This window comes from Chelonia mydas, chromosome 18, assembly GCF_015237465.2.
Source record: "Chelonia mydas isolate rCheMyd1 chromosome 18, rCheMyd1.pri.v2, whole genome shotgun sequence".
Taxonomy (NCBI): Eukaryota; Metazoa; Chordata; order Testudines; family Cheloniidae; genus Chelonia; species Chelonia mydas.
Window position 1 is genome coordinate 1647358 of NC_051258.2, and position 17158 is coordinate 1664515.

The following is a 17158-nucleotide window of genomic DNA, read 5'->3' on the forward strand; positions in this document are numbered from 1 at the left end:
TACCGTAGTGCTAGACACCCAACTGAAATCAGGGACCTGCTGTGCCCCATACTACAGACATCATAGAATCATAGAATATCAGGGTTGGAAGGGACCTCAGGAGGTCATCTAGTCCAACCCCCTGCTCAAAGCAGGACCAATCCCCAACTAAATCATCCCAGCCAGGGCTTTGTCAAGCCTCACCGTAAAAACCTCAAAGGAAGGAGATTCCACCACCTCCCTAGGTAACGCATTCCAGTGCTTCACCACCAACCTAGTGAAAAAGCTTTTCCTTATATCCAGTCCCCTAATAATTTTTCTTGCCCTCCGCTGGACTCTTTACAATTTTTCCACATCCTTCTTGCAGTGTGGGGCCCAAAACTGGACACAGTACTCCAGATGAGGCCTCACCAATGTCGAATAGAGGGGAACGATCACGTCCCTTGATCTGCTCGCTATGCCCCTACTTATACATCCCAAAATGCCATTGGCCTTTTTGGCAACAAGGGCACACTGCTGACTCATATCCAGCTTCTCGTCCACTGTAACCCCTAGGTCCTTTTCCGCAGAACTGCTGCCTAGCCATTCGGTCCCTAGTCTGTAGCTGTGCATTGGGTTCTTCCGTCCTAAGTGCAGGACCCTGCACTTATCCTTATTGAACCTCATCAGGTTTCTTTTGGCCCAATCCTCCAATTTGTCTAGGTCCCTCTGTATCCTATCCCTGCCCTCCAGCGTATCTACCACTCCTCCCAGTTTAGTATCATCCGCAAATTTGCTGAGAGTGCAATCCACACCATCCTCCAGATCATTTATGAAGATATTGAACAAAACCGGCCCCAGGACCGACCCCTGGGGCACTCCACTTGACACCGGCTGCCAGCTAGACATGGAGCCATTGATCACTACCAGTTGAGCCCGACAATCTAGCCAACTTTCTACCCACCTTATAGTGCATTCATCCAGCCCATACTTCTTTAACTTGCTGACAAGAATACTGTGGGAGACCGTGTCAAAAGCTTTGCTAAAGTCAAGAAACAATACATCCACTGCTTTCCCTTCATCCACAGAATCAGTAATCTCATCATAGAAGGCTATTAGATTAGTCAGGCATGACCTACCCTTGGTGAATCCATGCTGACTGTTCCTGATCACTTTCCTCTCGTGTAAGTATATACCCCCTCCTTCCCCCAGGTCTTTTTGTGTGGCTTCATTTGTCCAAACAAGCAAGCAAAAAATCTCACCCTTGAATTTTTCTTCTGAGCTTCCCAGCACCTCATCTCTGCCCTTGTAACCAAACTGTCTCTTCTTCTGATGAATATGAGTTTCCTTGAAGACAGGCTCCACTAAGTTTCCACCATTTCTTTGGCAGCAGTGATGGCATCTTCAAATCCATGGTCTCCGTAGGCCACAATGTAATCAAGGCAGCTTCTCATCACAGTAATAGTGGTCATGATGTCCATCGACTGCGTTTGTAATGCCTTGTGTACAATGTTTACTTGAAACAGGACATCCTGCCAAACCACAATTGAGACGAGACATTTGAAGTCAGTGATCTGGTTTGCCTGGCTTGGCACCTCCTGTCGGATTCTGACCTTGGCTTTACTCGACTGTGCCAGTTCCATCGGGGCGTCGTAAACCTCAGTCACTTGGTGCCTCACTTATCCTCACGCTGTCAATGTGGCTCTCCCAGCTCGTGTCACTTAGCGGCTTCATGTCAGATTTGTAACATTGTCCGCGAGGATCTTCCACCTGACAGCTGATGCTGAGAACAGGACGTGTCTCCTTTGCAGTGCTGTGAAGAGAGACGCTGACTCTAAAGATGATCCTGCATCTGACACAGCCAGGCTGAGGGAACGGCAGCCACAAGGCATGAAGAAAGCTCTTGGATTCAGCACAAGGACCCTGCTTCCGCCCTTCGTGTTTGTGCTGTTGTTGTAGCCTTGGCCATGGAGCTCTGAAACTTTATTTTAGTCTCATTCAAAACATTTGTACACAGCTCAGTTAGACCTTTTCCAGTAGAGTCGCCAACAAACCGGAAATAAAGTGTTCCTTTCCTTGGACACAGTCACCCTCGCCGTCAACAGATCCTGCTGCAAGTGACAGCTTTTCACTGGGACTAATGTCGGGAGTGCAGTCCGTTATTATGGCACAGTACTTCGCTTTGCCGAGTCACATCAATATGTTATCAAGCACCTTCCTTGCCATAAGAAATGGTCTATAATTTCTTTACGAACTACTCAACGTAGGTGTTCAGGCATGACATCATTGTATTTCCCAAGGCGCTCTACCAAACTGAGGAAATAACCCTTATGTTCAGTGAACAACTTATTGGATGAGCCCCAGAAAGCCAAATTATTCTTTGCAAGGAAGAGGGTAATTGAGATCAGATGCTTGGGCACGTTCCTCCAATTCTGGGTTTCTACATTAATAAAGTGCTGGTTTTCTGATTCTTAGCATTTATTCGGCTTGAGCCTGGACTCAACCTCCATCCATTTGGAGTAGTCTGTAAAATGGCCGGGTGACTTTTCGTGTCGCTTCTGAGCATCAGCTGAGTCATGCCAGTGATTGTACCTGGAAAGTGCAAGCAACAACCGAGCATTCGTGTCAAATATTTTGCAACAAAACCAGAACACTTTGTCAGTTGATTTCAGCCAACGCCGATTCAGTGTCTCACCATTCGCAGTATGACTTTGAGAAGTGTTGCTTTTGCTCATTTACTGGAAACATCATATCCTTGATTTCGCCCAGCCCATTCAAAATTGTACAATCAACATGGGCAGAGTTTAGGAGTGCTGGCCACAGAGCAGGATCTGATGTATCCATTTGTGATGTGCAATTTTTCTCACTGCTGTTTCTGTTACCATGAGAGGCTGGTTCTTCTTGATCATCCCTCTTCTTCACGCCACCAGGAAAACTGGACGATTCCCTATCACTTTCCTCACATTTCCATTCCTTATCTTCAGGTAAAACTGGTAATAGGACTTCCATCATTTATGCTTCACTCCTCAATTTCTTCTGCACTGGGACAATGGCTAAAGCCTGGTCTATGTTGTTCTATTTCAGATATTTTCCCATCAAATTTGCCCCTTGCTGCAAACTAGATTGCAGCTGAGCTTTTTGCTTCCTCTACTGAGCTCTTGAAGGCTTCTTCAGAGCATCTTTTATTTTCTATGGGGGAAAACAGACGGTATTAGGGAGAGCAGAAGTCTATGTTCCGCAGTCTTAGAAAGTCCTCAAACATTGCATGTTAAGCATGGCAAAAGAAGTAACAATATTTCTTTTATATTGTTGTGTAGATAAGATTTGATAGATATATCTGGCATCTCATTAAATATGTCCTTTATTAGTTGCTACATGCCCTCTACAAGTCTTAAAACACAAGTACACTTTCACAATTACACAATACAACAAAAAGAAAAGGAGTACTTGTGGCACCTTAGAGACTAACAAATTTATCTGAGCATAAGCTTTCGTGAGCTACAGCTCACTTCGTCAGATGCACAGACTAACACGGCTGCTACAGTAAAATAAGGTTCACAATACAGCAGCTGGGATCTCACGTCACAAGAACATAAGAACGGCCACAGTGGGTCAGACCAAAGGTCCATCTAGCCCAGTATCCTGTCTTTTGATAGTGGCCAGTGCCAGGTGCCCCAGAGGGAATGAACAGAACAGATAATCATCAAGTGATCCATCCCCTGTTGCCCATTCCCAGCTTCTGGCAAACAGAGGCTCGGGACACTATCCCTGCCCAGCCTGGCTAATAGCCATTGATGGACATATTCTCCATGAATTTATCTAGTTCTTTTTTGAATCCTGTTATAGTCTTGTCCTTCACAACATCTTTTGGCAAGGAGTTCCACAGGGTGATGGTGCGTTGTATAAAGAAATACTTCCTTTTGTTTGTTTTAAACCTGCTGCCTATTAATTTCATTTGGTGACCCCTAGTTCTTGTGCTATGAGGAGTAAATAACACTTATTTACTTTCTCCACCCCACTCATGATTTTATAGACCTCTATCACATCCCCCCTTAGTCATCTCTTTTCCAAGCTGAAAAGTCCCAGTTTTACTAATCTCTCCTCATATGGCAGCCATTCCATGCCCCTAATCATTTTTGTTGCCCTTTTCTGAACCTTTTCCTATGCCAATATATCTTTTTTGAGATGGGGCGACGACATCTGCACGCAGTATTCAACATGTGGGAGTACCATGGATTTACACAGAGGCAACATGATATTTTCTATCCCTTTCTTAATGATTCCCAACATTCTGTTCACTCTTTTTTGACTGCTGCTGCACATTGAGTGGACTTCCCTTTGTTCTTAGCTCTCACTGACTGACTGGTGATGCCCTGCCCTTTATATTCCCACGAGGGCAAGGCTGACAACATTGTAGGTCAGGGGTTGGCAATCTTTCAGAAGTGGTGTACCAAGTCTTCATTTATACACTCTAATTTAAGGTTTCGTGTGCCGGGAATACATTGTAACGTTTTTAGAAGGTCTTTCTCTATAAGTCTATATTATGTAACTAAACTATTGTTGTATGTAAAGTAAACAAGGTTTTTAAAATGTTTAAGAAGCTTCATTTAAAATTAAATTAAAATGCAGATCTTATCAGTTTAGTGCTGTGGTTCTTAACCTGGGGTGCATGCACCCCCTGGGGTGCGAGATGCCCTTTCTGGGGGTGCGAGACATGCGAGATATTTTTAGAAGGTAAATCATTGAAAATACAAATTAAGCACAGGCACATAAGTACAACAACTTTGTTTCATCAAACCTATGTATTTATTAACATTATACAGTTTTTAACGATTACTATAATATACCAAGTTTTAAAGATTTTAAGTTTTCAAATTTTTAAGCTAATTGTAGTGTAATTTTTGATAAGGGGTGAGAGAACATATTCTAAGCACTCCAGACTGTCAGCGGGCTGAGCGGGGCCGGGTGCAGTGTATTAATTTGCTCCCCATAGGAATGTGCTACTTATGCTTTACTGCTTACGGCTGCCCGTCCTGTGCTCTGAGCGGCATGGTGAGGCGACGGGGAACGGGGGTGGTTCGATAGGCGTGGGAGTCCCGGGGGGCCTGTCAGGGGTTGGAGGTGTGGATAGGGGTTGGGGCAGTCAGGCGACAGGGAGCAGGGGGGCTTGGATGGGGGGTGAGGTCCCGAGGGGGCGGATACGGGTGGGGGGTCCCAGGAGGGGGTGGTCAGGAGACAAGGAGCGGGGGGGTTGGTTGGATGGGTCAGGGGTTCTGAGGGGGGCAGTCAGGGGGCAGGGGGTCCTGGGAGAGGGCGGTCAGGGGACAAGGAGCGGGGGAGGTTGGTTGGATGGGTCAGGGGTTATGAGGGGGGCAGTCAGGGGGCAGGAAGTGGGCCGGCTGTTTGGGGAGGCACAGCCTTCCCCACCCCGGTGTCGTGTATTAAATGTCTCCCCGTAGGAATGAGCTACTTATGGCTCCAGTCCTGGTGCTCCGCGAGTAGCGGGTTCCTACAGGGAGGCATTTAACACACTACACTGGGGGACAGACCCCCAGACCGGCAGCGGCTGAGCGGCTCAGCCCGCCGCCAGTCTGGGGTTCTGGCCGCTGGCTCCTGCCCGCCTGGGTCCTGGCCGCCGGCCCCGCTCAGCCCGCTGCCGGCCAGGGGTTCCATTCAGCCAGGCCGGCAGCGGGCTGAGCGGGGGCGGCAGCCGGGACCCCAGCTGGCAGCAGCGTGCCAGTAAAAATCGGCTCGTGTGCTGCAGGTTGCCAACCCCTGTTCTAGGAGGTTCAAGGAAAATGTAATTCTCAGGAAGTCTGGAAAGTCCCATGAGATTCTACAGAGGTCCAGAACATTCTAGGAGGCCAGTGAAAAATGAGTCCACATGCAGGATACCTGAAACATTTTAATTATCGTAGAATCATAGAATATCAGGGTTGGAAGGAACCTCAGGCTGTTGGGAGTCTGAAAGGACAGGAAACAGGAAGGGAGGGGGAAGTTGGGGAGGAGGAGTGAGAGCTACCAAGCGTGCACCAGCAGCTTGGTAAAGAGGTTTCCACTTTAAAAATAAAGTCCTGTTGAAGTTTGTATGTACCTTGCCTGGTTGCTACAACGTTTTGGTGACGAGGATGGATCTTCTGCCTCTGAACCCACCTGCACCCTTTCTGCAAAGCCCAGGTGATCCTCCAATTGCTTTTACTGCCTGGATCCATATGTTTGAGACTTATCTGCTTGCAATCAGTGCTACAGAGATTTCTGAAGTAAGAAAGCGTGCTCTGTTAATCCACTGCCTTGGAGCAGAAGGGCAGCGCATATTTTACACTTTCCCCCTTGCAGATGATAAGTATGGGACTGCACTCACTGCATTAAAGAACCTTTTTGTGCCAAAAGTGAATGTAGTAGCTAATCGCTACAGATTTTGCCAGCTTGAGGAGAAAACAGGGGAGACTATAATGCCGTATATTGCTTTCCTGAGGAGTCTGACTGTAACTTGTGACTTTGGGAATATGGCAGATGAGATGATTAGAGACCAGCTCATTGAGAAAGCAACCAATCTTCGTGTAAGAGAACGCTTACTTCTCGAACCACAACAGGCTGTGACTTTGCAGAAAAGTTCACTATCGCTGCAGACAAACGATTATAAGAGGAAAACTAATGGAAAATCACAGAATCAGCAAATTCAAAATACAGTAAAAGCATGCTTTTGCTGTGGATCCCCACAACACCTTGCAGGCTACGCAGGATGTCAGGCAAAAGTAGCTCAGTGCAATCATTGCAAAAAGATGGGGCATTTTGCTAAAGTATGTCGCAGTAGCCAGTTCAATCAACAGGTGCACGCAGTTACAAAACCAGATGTTACTGTGCTGAGCATGGACAAAATCACTACTGCACATATTCCAGAACAGATAAAGTGCGCTGTAAACGTTTCCACCATACCTTCAGGCAAATCACACTCTATTCAGCTAATGTTGGACACTGGCTCAGCAGTATCTATACTACCTGATTCCATCTATCTGCATTACTTTAAAGATGTGCCTTTTACTGAACCCAAACTTCACTTGGTGTGCTATTTGAAAAACCATAGTCCAGTACATGGCTGCCTGCCAGCAATAGTTACATCTGGTGATTGCTGTGTAACCGCAGAGTTCTACATTGTCCACAAAGGCACTCCTTTCCTTGGCAGAGATTTATTGGCTGCTTTAAATCTCAGGGTAGTTAATGGATGAATTGACCTTCCTCAGCAAAGCACTCTTGTGGTACACACACCAGTTTCAGCTGGGACCCAACACCAGGTTGAGGAGAAACTCGGCTGTGCTTATGGGTTTCTGCATAAAGTTAAAATGCGGAATAATGTGATGCCTGTACGACATAAGTTACGGCGCTTACCATTTTCAGTCAGGGAAGCTGTTTCAGAGGAACTTAGAAAACTTTTTCAAAAAGACATTATTGAAGAGATCGGCTCCTCGGAATGGGTTTCACCTATAGTAGTGACGCAGAAGAAGGGTGGAGGCATTCGCCTTTGTGTGGACTTAAGGGAGCCAAATAAAGCTATTGTGATTGACAGCCATCCTCTTCCTCACATAGAAGAAGTATTTGCAGAACTCCATGGAGCAAAGATGTTTTCTACTCTTGATTTGCAGAGCGCATACCACAAGGTGATATTGCATGAAGATAGCAGAGACCTCACAGCATTTATTACACATGAGGGACTATTTTGTATTAAACATGTTCCATACGGTCTCGCATCTGCCCCCGGTGCCTTCCAAACAATGATGTCATTGATTCTGAAGAATCAGGATGGAGTTCAGTGCTATCTGGATGATATTATCATGTTTGGAAATACTTCTGAGGAGCATGACAATAACCTGCAGTCTGTACTAAACTGTATCAGCAAAGCAGGCCTCAAGCTCAATAGGTCCAAATGCAAATTTAGACAAATTGAGCTCTCCTTTTTGGGGCATACAATTTCACAGGCTGGACTAAAACCTGATCCAGATCATATCCTGGCAATTTCAAATGCTCCTCCTCCAACAGATTTGAAAACCTTACTTTCCTTCTTGGGTCTTACCTCCTGGCATGCAAAATTCATTCCCAATTATGCTTCTGTCACTGAACCGTTACAAGAATTACAATGGGGAAGTTCAACCTTAGTGTGGACAATGGATGCACAAGCTAGTTTCAAAACGGTGAAAGACTTGATTGTACATCGTCCAGTACTGGCACTATTCAGTCCTGCATTGCCCACAATTGTAACTACTGATGCTTCTGATTATGGACTTGGGGCTGTCCTCACACAACTTCATGAGGACAACACAGAGAGGACTGTTGCATTTGCTTCAAGGACAGTAAGTAATGCTGAGAGGAAATATTCTACAGTCGAAAAAGAAGCACTTGCTTGTGTCTGGGCTACGGAAAAATGGAGAACTTACCCGTGGGGCTGCACGTTCAAGTTGCGCACAGACCACAGCCCTTTGACAACGTTGCTCACCACGAAAGGACTGGGAAGAGCAGGAGATCGTATTGCTAGATGGTCTGCAAGACTACTGTCTTTCAGTTATGAACTGGAATATTAGCGTGTGTAACTCTTCTGCCAGGCCGAGTTGATAGCAGCAAGGGCCGGGTTCAGTACACAGGGGTTCCCTCTCATCAAAGCAAATGCAAAACTGGCTCGAGCCCCCACCCAGTGACCTGCGAAAATCCTACACACCCCCTGGGCGCCTCAAAGAGGCAATACTTCTCCTCTCGCAAGCACAGAGTCTCCGTGTAGCAGAGAATCTTTAATAACATGAGGTAAATGACATCAGCATTAAATTGGGAAAACACCACAACTAGGGTTCATCAACCAAACCATGAGCAAAGACCCACCCCAGCAAATTGGGCCATGTCCTTTCCCTCGGGTTCTTGAGTCCCAGAACCCAAACGTCTCTTGAGTCCAGCAATCCACAAATCACCCAAAGTCCAAGAAGTCCAGCCCCAGAGTTCAAAAGTTCATCTGCAGAGTGTTACTCCCCAGTCTGGGTAAAAATGTGCCTGTGTGGAGGGGAAGAGGTAAGGGGCACCTTACATGACCTGAAGCTGATTGCCCCACAGGGCTTCACTCTGATCCACTCCACAAGCCTCTCCGCATCACACAAGCAGCTGCCACTGTCCCATGAACTGCTCCACCAGCCCATCCACAAACAACACCACTGCGCTCTAGATCTTCAGGCTCCCACTACTTGGCACAGCGCTCAGTGATTTTAGCTCTTTAGTGATTTCAGCTTGTAGTAGTGGGAGCATTAGTGCTGCTACACCATAAGGCCAAAGTGAACTCAGCACAGTATTGTAGCTAGACTCTTAATAGACCCAAAATTAGCTCTGACGTTCCACAGTGGAGAGAGGAGGAAGTGCAATTAGCATGTAAGGCCCTCACCAGGGGGCCTATACCACCAAGTATTAATTACCCTACCCTACCCTACCCTACCCTACCCTACCCTACCCTACCCTACCCTACCCTACCCTACCCTACCCTACCCTACCCTACCCTACCCTACCCTACCCTACCCTACCCTACCCTACCCTACCCTACCCTACCCTACCCTACCCTACCCTACCCTACCCTACCCTACCCTACCCTACCCTACCCTACCCTACCCTACCCTACCCTACCCTACCCTACCCTACCCTACCCTACCCTACCCTACCCTACCCTACCCTACCCTACCCTACCCTACCCTACCCTACCCTACCCTACCCTACCCTACCCTACCCTACCCTACCCTACCCTACCCTACCCTACCCTACCCTACCCTCTCCTCTCTCCATTCACAGAGTTTTGGAACCCATGTCCCTTGCCTAGCGAGTGCTCCTAAGTTGATGGCGAGTCCCTCCATCATAACAAAAGGCCAAGTACAGTTCCACTGTCCTTGATTCCCATAATCAGGGTAATAACAATTTATTCTTCCTGCCCCAATAACAGAGACACTGGGGTTCCCACAGCAGACAAAGTGACCATTTAGGCAGCTATGGCCTCATTCTAGGCGGGGTGGGTGTCCCTATGCAAATGAGATCAGCCCCTGAAGTTCTTTTCCACAACTTGCCACACCTCACCACCAGATGTCAGGGTGGAGCTCATCCTGACTCTGCTTACACATGGAAACCAAAATGTGGTCGCTGATTGCCTTTCTCACCTGCCTTTGCCTTCACCATATGGTCCACAGGAGGATGAGGATGTAGTGGTTGCGCTTATTACAAGCGCTCTCACTGCAGTTACAAGAGAACAATTTCAAGCTGCTTGTGCAGCGTGTCCAAGTCAACAAAAACTATGGGAATTTCTGACAAAGAGATGGCCCAGTAACCCTAAAAACCTTGACCCAATTTTGCTGCCTTCTTTTAGAGTTCGGGATGAACTTTCTTTGCTTGATGTCTGTGTGCTATGAGGAACGCACCGGCTGCTTGTTCCAGAAGAATTACAGTCAAAACTCATACACCTGGCACGTGATACTCTTCAAGGAATTGTCAGAACCACACAACGACTACAGGATCTGTATTGGTGGCCAGGGATGGACTCTCAAACTGAAGCACTCATAAAATCCTGTGTCACTTGCCAAATGCATGATAAGACAGCAGTGACATGTACCCCTCCATTACAGCCTGTTCCTCTTCCTGAATCTGCATGGGTGATTGACATTGTAGGACCCTTTGATACTGCTCCAACTGACGGCTGTTATGCCATCACTTTAATAGACTATTTCAGTAAATGGCCTGAGGTAGCGTTTACATTGCAAATCTCTTCTGCTACAGTAATTAAGTTCCTCTCTTCAGTTTTTAGCAGGGAAGGTAACCCCAAAGAATTGGTTTCAGATAATGGTAGTGTCTCAGTGCAGGGGTCTGTGCCAGACAAGTCTGCATGGCCAGCCTGAGACCTCCCCAACTCCCCACTATTTGGAAGGCAGCCTGGCATGGGCGGCAGGTGGAGCCCCCGTTCGGGAATGCTAGCCCCTGGCTCCGCCCCTTCTGCCTGCACCCCCCCCAGGCCAGAGGCCCCCCTCATCCCCCCCTGCAGCCAGAGCCCTGAGATTCCCTGACCCCCTCCCCCTGCCTCAGCTGGAGCAATGAGTTACACTAAGGAAAAACCCAGACTCTTCACTAATTTTCCTCCAATGAGAAGACGACCTGCAAGGTCCCAGGGTCTGCTATGGTTTGATGGGAGTGAGAGAATCTATGCACAAGCCAGCCCACAATATGGCCAAAATCCATGGTGGAGCCAGTGGTTGCAGGCACACCTTGCTGTCCAGCATGAGGCCCACAGCTTAGCACCCTGTAACTTCACATTGAGGCAAGGGCATGCTGGGAAAATGGATGTGCTCCAACGAGGCAAAGAGAAGAATTTTCTCTGCAGTTCTCCAAAGGAGAGGCCCAGAAGCTGTAATCCCCAATTAAAATTTTAAACCAGTGGCTCCTAAATTTCCAGCCGTAATTTGCTCAGCAGAACAATGCTGTTAGATCTGTAAAGCTGTAATTGCCTCTCAGGTAGGGCAGAGATGCTGGAATCATCTGGATAGTGGGGTGCTGAGAGCCTTTGAATCAAACTGTAACCCCTGTATAGAACGGAAACCCCTTCAAGCCGGGGGTGCAGCAGAACCCTAAGCTCCAGCGCCGATGAGGGGGGGCATTCCAAAGTATAATGCAGTCATGAACCTTAGAAGCTTAGGACAGGCTCAGCCAATGAAACAAGGTAGAGATGTTACATCATCTGCTAAACTCTCTGGCTGATTGTACTCTGAGGGTCGATTGCCGGTATTTAGGCTTGCTCTACGCACAGGTTTGCACCAGTGTAACTATGTTGGTTAGGGATGTGGCTTTTTGACTGAAATGATTGTACCACTACCATCCCAATGGGGAGCCAGAGGGGCTGGTCTAAAGGTGCATCAGACTGGTGTAGCTTATTCCCCTTCTTGTGCACTAGCTGCAGAGCTATGGGAAAAAGAGGGTCATGTTTATTTCCCTTTCCTGATTAGAGATGGAGCCAATCCAAGGAGCAGTCAAAGGCAGGAAATTCAAGAGACGGATGGAGATGGCCATAATTCCTAGCATCATGGAGTGATTAGCAAACAAATCCTCACAGCCCCCTGGGAGGTGGGTAAAGAAATATCATCCCCACTGTACAGATGGGGAATCTGAGGCACAGAAAGGGGCTGGGGCTGGCCCAGGGCACACAGGAAATCAGCAGCACAGCAAGACACAGGAAACCAGCTGTTCCTAGTTGCCAGTCACATTAGTCCATTAGACCCAGAGCCTCAAAGGTATTCAGATGCCTGACTCTCCATAAAATCAATGGGAGTTAGGTGCCTAAACACCTCTGAGGATCTGAGCCCTCATGTCCAGTGGTGTAATGCCCATCCACTCTATGCCTCTCTAGTAGTGACTGGGCCACATACAGAGGTTCAGAGCCTGCTACAACCTTAGCTAACACAGCTCGACCATTTAACTAAGGCAGAAGAGGCTTGTGCTTTTAGATCCAGATATCCTGGGGTGACCCAGGAACCTCTCAATACCAACTGGCAAAGGGCAGAGAGAGGGTGAAGGGGGCTGCAGGGATCTATTGAGTCCAGCCTGTAGATTCTAGTTCACCAAAGCATGTCCTGGAATGTCTCAGGTAAAAGCCTGTGTCCCGCGGCTCATCAGTATCATCGCAAAACACACGTACAGATGTTGTGTGAGGAGTTATGTATGTAGGTGGGAAATTATGTTCTTAAAGTGGGGAGAACCCTATCATGAGGTGCACATCACCAGTTTGCTCTATTATTTTGGGGGATAAAGACGACACCCTGGCATCCCTCACCTAGGCAGGAAATGGACAGTAAATTTGCCTCCTGAAAGTGGGATCTCAACCAGGGTTGGCTGAGAACATTGGTGAGATCTTTGGGTGAATGAGTTTCTTTAGACGAGAGGATAACTCGTTAGTTAGGTTTAGTCTAGAATGTGTGTTATGATTTTCTTTCATATGGAACCATTTGTTTAACTCTGGCAAGGCCCTCGGTACAGTGCTATTGGCTGGGTTCAGGCCTGGTTCTGCTTTCCACCCCCCTGCTGTACATTGCAATTACTCCAGTCACGTTACACCGCGCGAGAGAGGAGAATCGGGGCCCACACACCTAGTAAAGGGACAGCATCTTCCCCTTGGGGCAGACGAAGATCAGAGTGCAGGAGCATGCTACATACATGCCCATCTGTAACAGATTAGAGTAGACCAGGCTGTGCTGCATGGCCATTCAGCGAGCAATGCCCTCATTTTCCTGGCTTTAAGGAATGTGGGATCTGATGACCTGCATCAGGGTTCTGCTGCGAATGCCATGGCAGTGAAGCGCAGCCATCACACCATTTGCTCCTGGTGCATGAAGATCACACTCAACTCTGCTCTAGTTCTGGCAGCCATGGCTGGTTTAAGCTTAACCCCCCAGGCTGGAGACGGAAGGCAAGAGTGCAGGGACAGGGCAGCACACTCCACAATGTTCCAGTGCTGGCAACTCTCCTGGCTTTAGCACGAGTCAGTGTTTTTCAGAAAGCCTCCAGCTCCTGGAGTCATGTGATTCTGAGAGACACCCAGCTTCCATTTCAAAAACCAAGGAGGAGCTGGGGAAGTATTTTCTAGCTCTGGTAGTGGCACTGAAATGTGACCCCCTAGAAGGCTCAATAATCATCCAGAAAATTTTATTAGTTTTTAAATCTTCTGATGCGTAGAGGGGGCCTGGCCTAGGTGTTCTGAATGAGGGGGTTGGAATCTGCAATTCTCACCCTCTGCCCACACCCCCATCCTGGAAAAAAACAGTCTGACTGGACATTTTTGACCATCCTGGTGAGAACACTGGGGTTTTGCATCTCTGTCACTCCCTGCCCAGGTTACTGGATAACACTGAAGCTCGGAGACACTGTGCTGTGTTGGCCTAGCCCCTGACACCTTGATAGTTAAGAGCCTAAGCCTTGTGTAACCAAGTCTGCTGCTCTCTGTCCTTCACCTCCTCCTTTATCACCTCCCTCTGGAGTCTGGCAGCAGATTTGACATCATCTTGTGGGAAAGAAGATAAAAATCCCCTGCTAAACCAGGGTCACTTGTTAATTGTTAACACTTATTTCATACCACCTGCTCTTGCTCCCAGACCAATTTTGATCCTGTTTAGAGGGGCCTTATTCCCCTGGGAGTGGTGCTTCAGGAAAGGCACAAATGCTGACACCTCAAAGGGGATCAGCACCTGGAAAGGCTGGTCGGGAGGCAGAGGACAGCCAGGGATGGGCAGGCCTGGGAGACTAACTCAGCAGCTGAGATTACCTGTTACCTGGGGGATGGGGGAACCACCCTTTAGAAAAAGATGCCCATTGTCACAAATAAACAGACAAATAAATTGGTTAGTCTCTAAGGTGCCACAAGTACTCCCTTTCTTGTTGTCACAACTGCCATTGTGCCAGAGACCCAGAGGCGGGGAAAGGGCCGCCAGTGGGAAATGCCTTGTGGGGTCAGTGGAAGTGAGCTGGGTGTGATTATTTGACTTTGGTCTTGTACATTCAGACAATGGACACAAGCCAAATCCAGCCCCAGGAGACACTGCAGAAATCAACGCAGTTCGCCCCCCACCTCCCTGGAATTTGGGGCCCTGTGTCTCTCTGAATGGGAGGTCAGCACTCTGCCCTTCTCTTTTATTCTAAATCCAACAATTAAAATAATGCAGGGAAATTAAATGCAAGAGGTGCAACACAGCACCCTACACACACACGTCAAGGAAGCTAAATGAGCATTCCCTTAGCAGAGAGAACCCGACCGGGGTGCCACCCTCATGCACGCTGCCTTGTGGTACAGCGTATCCCTGCAGACCTGCTGTACTCTTTCTCCCTCTTGCAATGATTGACTCCCAGCCCAGAGTACTTCGACCAAAACTCCCCCTTTATGTCTTATTTATTCACTCCTGTATAGAGTACAGCTTCTTTAGCCCCTCACATCCACCCTTGGAGCCCGTGTCCTCTCTGAAATTCAGGCGTCCCACAGCCTCCTCCTGGCTCCATGTAAGAATTCAGGAAGGCTCCCTCCTTGTGCCAAGAGTCCCTCTGCCCTACTCCTGGGCCCTGTGTACTATAAACTAAGCCAGCTTCTCTCTGGGTGTCTCCTCTCGCTAAGAGCACCCTCTAGCTACTGGGCCCTGATAGGTTTCAGAGTAACAGCCGTGTTAGTCTGTATTCACAAAAAGAAAAGGAGGACTTGTGGCACCTTAGAGACTAACCAATTTATTTGAGCATAAGCTTCCGTGAGCTACAGCTCACATTCATTCAATCTACACTTTCCACAGTATGCATCCGATGAAGTGAGCTGTAGCTCACGAAAGCTTATGCTCAAATAAATTGGTTAGTCTCTAAGGTACCACAAGTACTCCTTTTCTTTTTGGGCCCTGATAGCTGTTTATCCGGTCCAGGTGTCCCTCAGTCAATTAGCTGCCAACCAGCCACCTAGGCAGTTAATTACTTACTGGGCTGAGATGGTAGGCTGAGACGGGCTTGTTCTCCTTAACGAAGCCTATCATGGATAGACTGGGCCCTGATTCCCCTCAAAGGGGCCAGCCCCCCTGTGTCAATAAGGCGTTAAAATGAGCCCCATAGAAAGCAGTACAAAGTCCTACATGGTCACAAGGGAACCCTGAATCTGAATCGACTTTACATGCACACTTTGCATGACTGTTCCATTTGGAAGCGGTTTATAGAGGGCTAACGAAGGCTAAGTAGATATTTTAATAACTGGTTAATCGGTTGCTGCAGATTGTTATAGAGACCAATAGATCTGTGGGTGGCTTGTGAGCCTGGCCAATAACCACCCAGAACCCCAGCTTATAACCACTTTGAATACATGCTGCTGGCCTCTGGGACATGTTTATAATAGACTTTAGTAACCCTGTACAAGCCATCTATTAACAGCCCCTACCTATGAAGTGAGACCAAATTTCCTGAATTTAATATCTGCATCATAACCCCGTCCCAGGTGGGTTCTGGCTCCTCACAGGTACAAGGTCCTGCCCTGAAGCAGCTGCATTGTTACTAGCACCATTTGCTGTGAGTGACCCCTGTGCAGAATGGCAGCATGAGGCACATGCTGCTCCTTTGTCCCCCTCGCCCCATAAGGGCCCTTACGAGGGGCCGGCTCCAGCTCCCAGTGAAGTCAGAGTCTCCTGTGATTTCAATGGGACTTGGATCAGGCCCTGAGTCCTTACCCCAGTGCAGGGAGCACGACCAGGCCAGCTGGCCTATGTCTGTGCAGATCTTCTGCTCATTCCCCTCCCCACGGCAGGGGGCTACAGTGGGGGATGGACTCCATTCCTCTAGCCCCCCGGGACCCAGGCCAGTGCTCAGGCTAGGGGTGGCCCCACTCACTCTCCAGCACCATGACCTAAGTTCCCTCTAAGCTGCATGGCCGTGCAGCAGCCTATTAAGCACTGCGCAGGCCCTCAGGGCTGCAGCAGGGAGAGATGCCTCTCCCCCAACCCTGGACCTGCTGCGGCAGGGAGAGGTGCCTCTTCACGCCAGCCCCAGCCCAGCCCCGGATCTGTAGCAGCCGAGCCCCAACCCAGCCTGGCTTGGACCTGCTGCAGATGGGGAAGAGGCGCCCGGCCCCCCGGCCCCAACCCACCCAACCCAACCCAGCCCCAGAGCTGCCATGGCGGGGAGAGGCACCTCTCCCCCCTCAGCCCAGGTGCTGCTGCTGTGGGGAGAGAGAGCTCTCTCCCTGCTGTAGTCCCGGGGCAGCCTGCACCCCAAACCCTTCATCCCTGGCCCCACCCCAGAGCCCACACCCCCTGCCGGAGCCTACACCCCCCTACACCTCAACCCTCTGCCCCAGCCCTGAGCCTGCACTCCCAGCTGGAACCCTCATCCTCCCTCCCCCGCCGCATCCCTCTGCCCCACCCCGCAGCCCGCACCCCCAGCTAGAGCCCTCGGTCCCCGCACCCAGCCCTCCTCCCCAGCCCTGAGCCCCATCCCACACTCCAAACCCCTCGGCCCCACCTCCACCACATACATTTTGTTCTGTGCACCAGCGTGGAGGTCATGTGTCACACCTCACCTCCACAGTGGCGCACATAACAAAAGTCATTCCGCACATGGGTGAGAAAAATTAGAGGGCACCCTGACTGTGACCCAGCCCGCTTGCTAAGCGACGCTCTTGGCATCCATTGATTGGCCATGG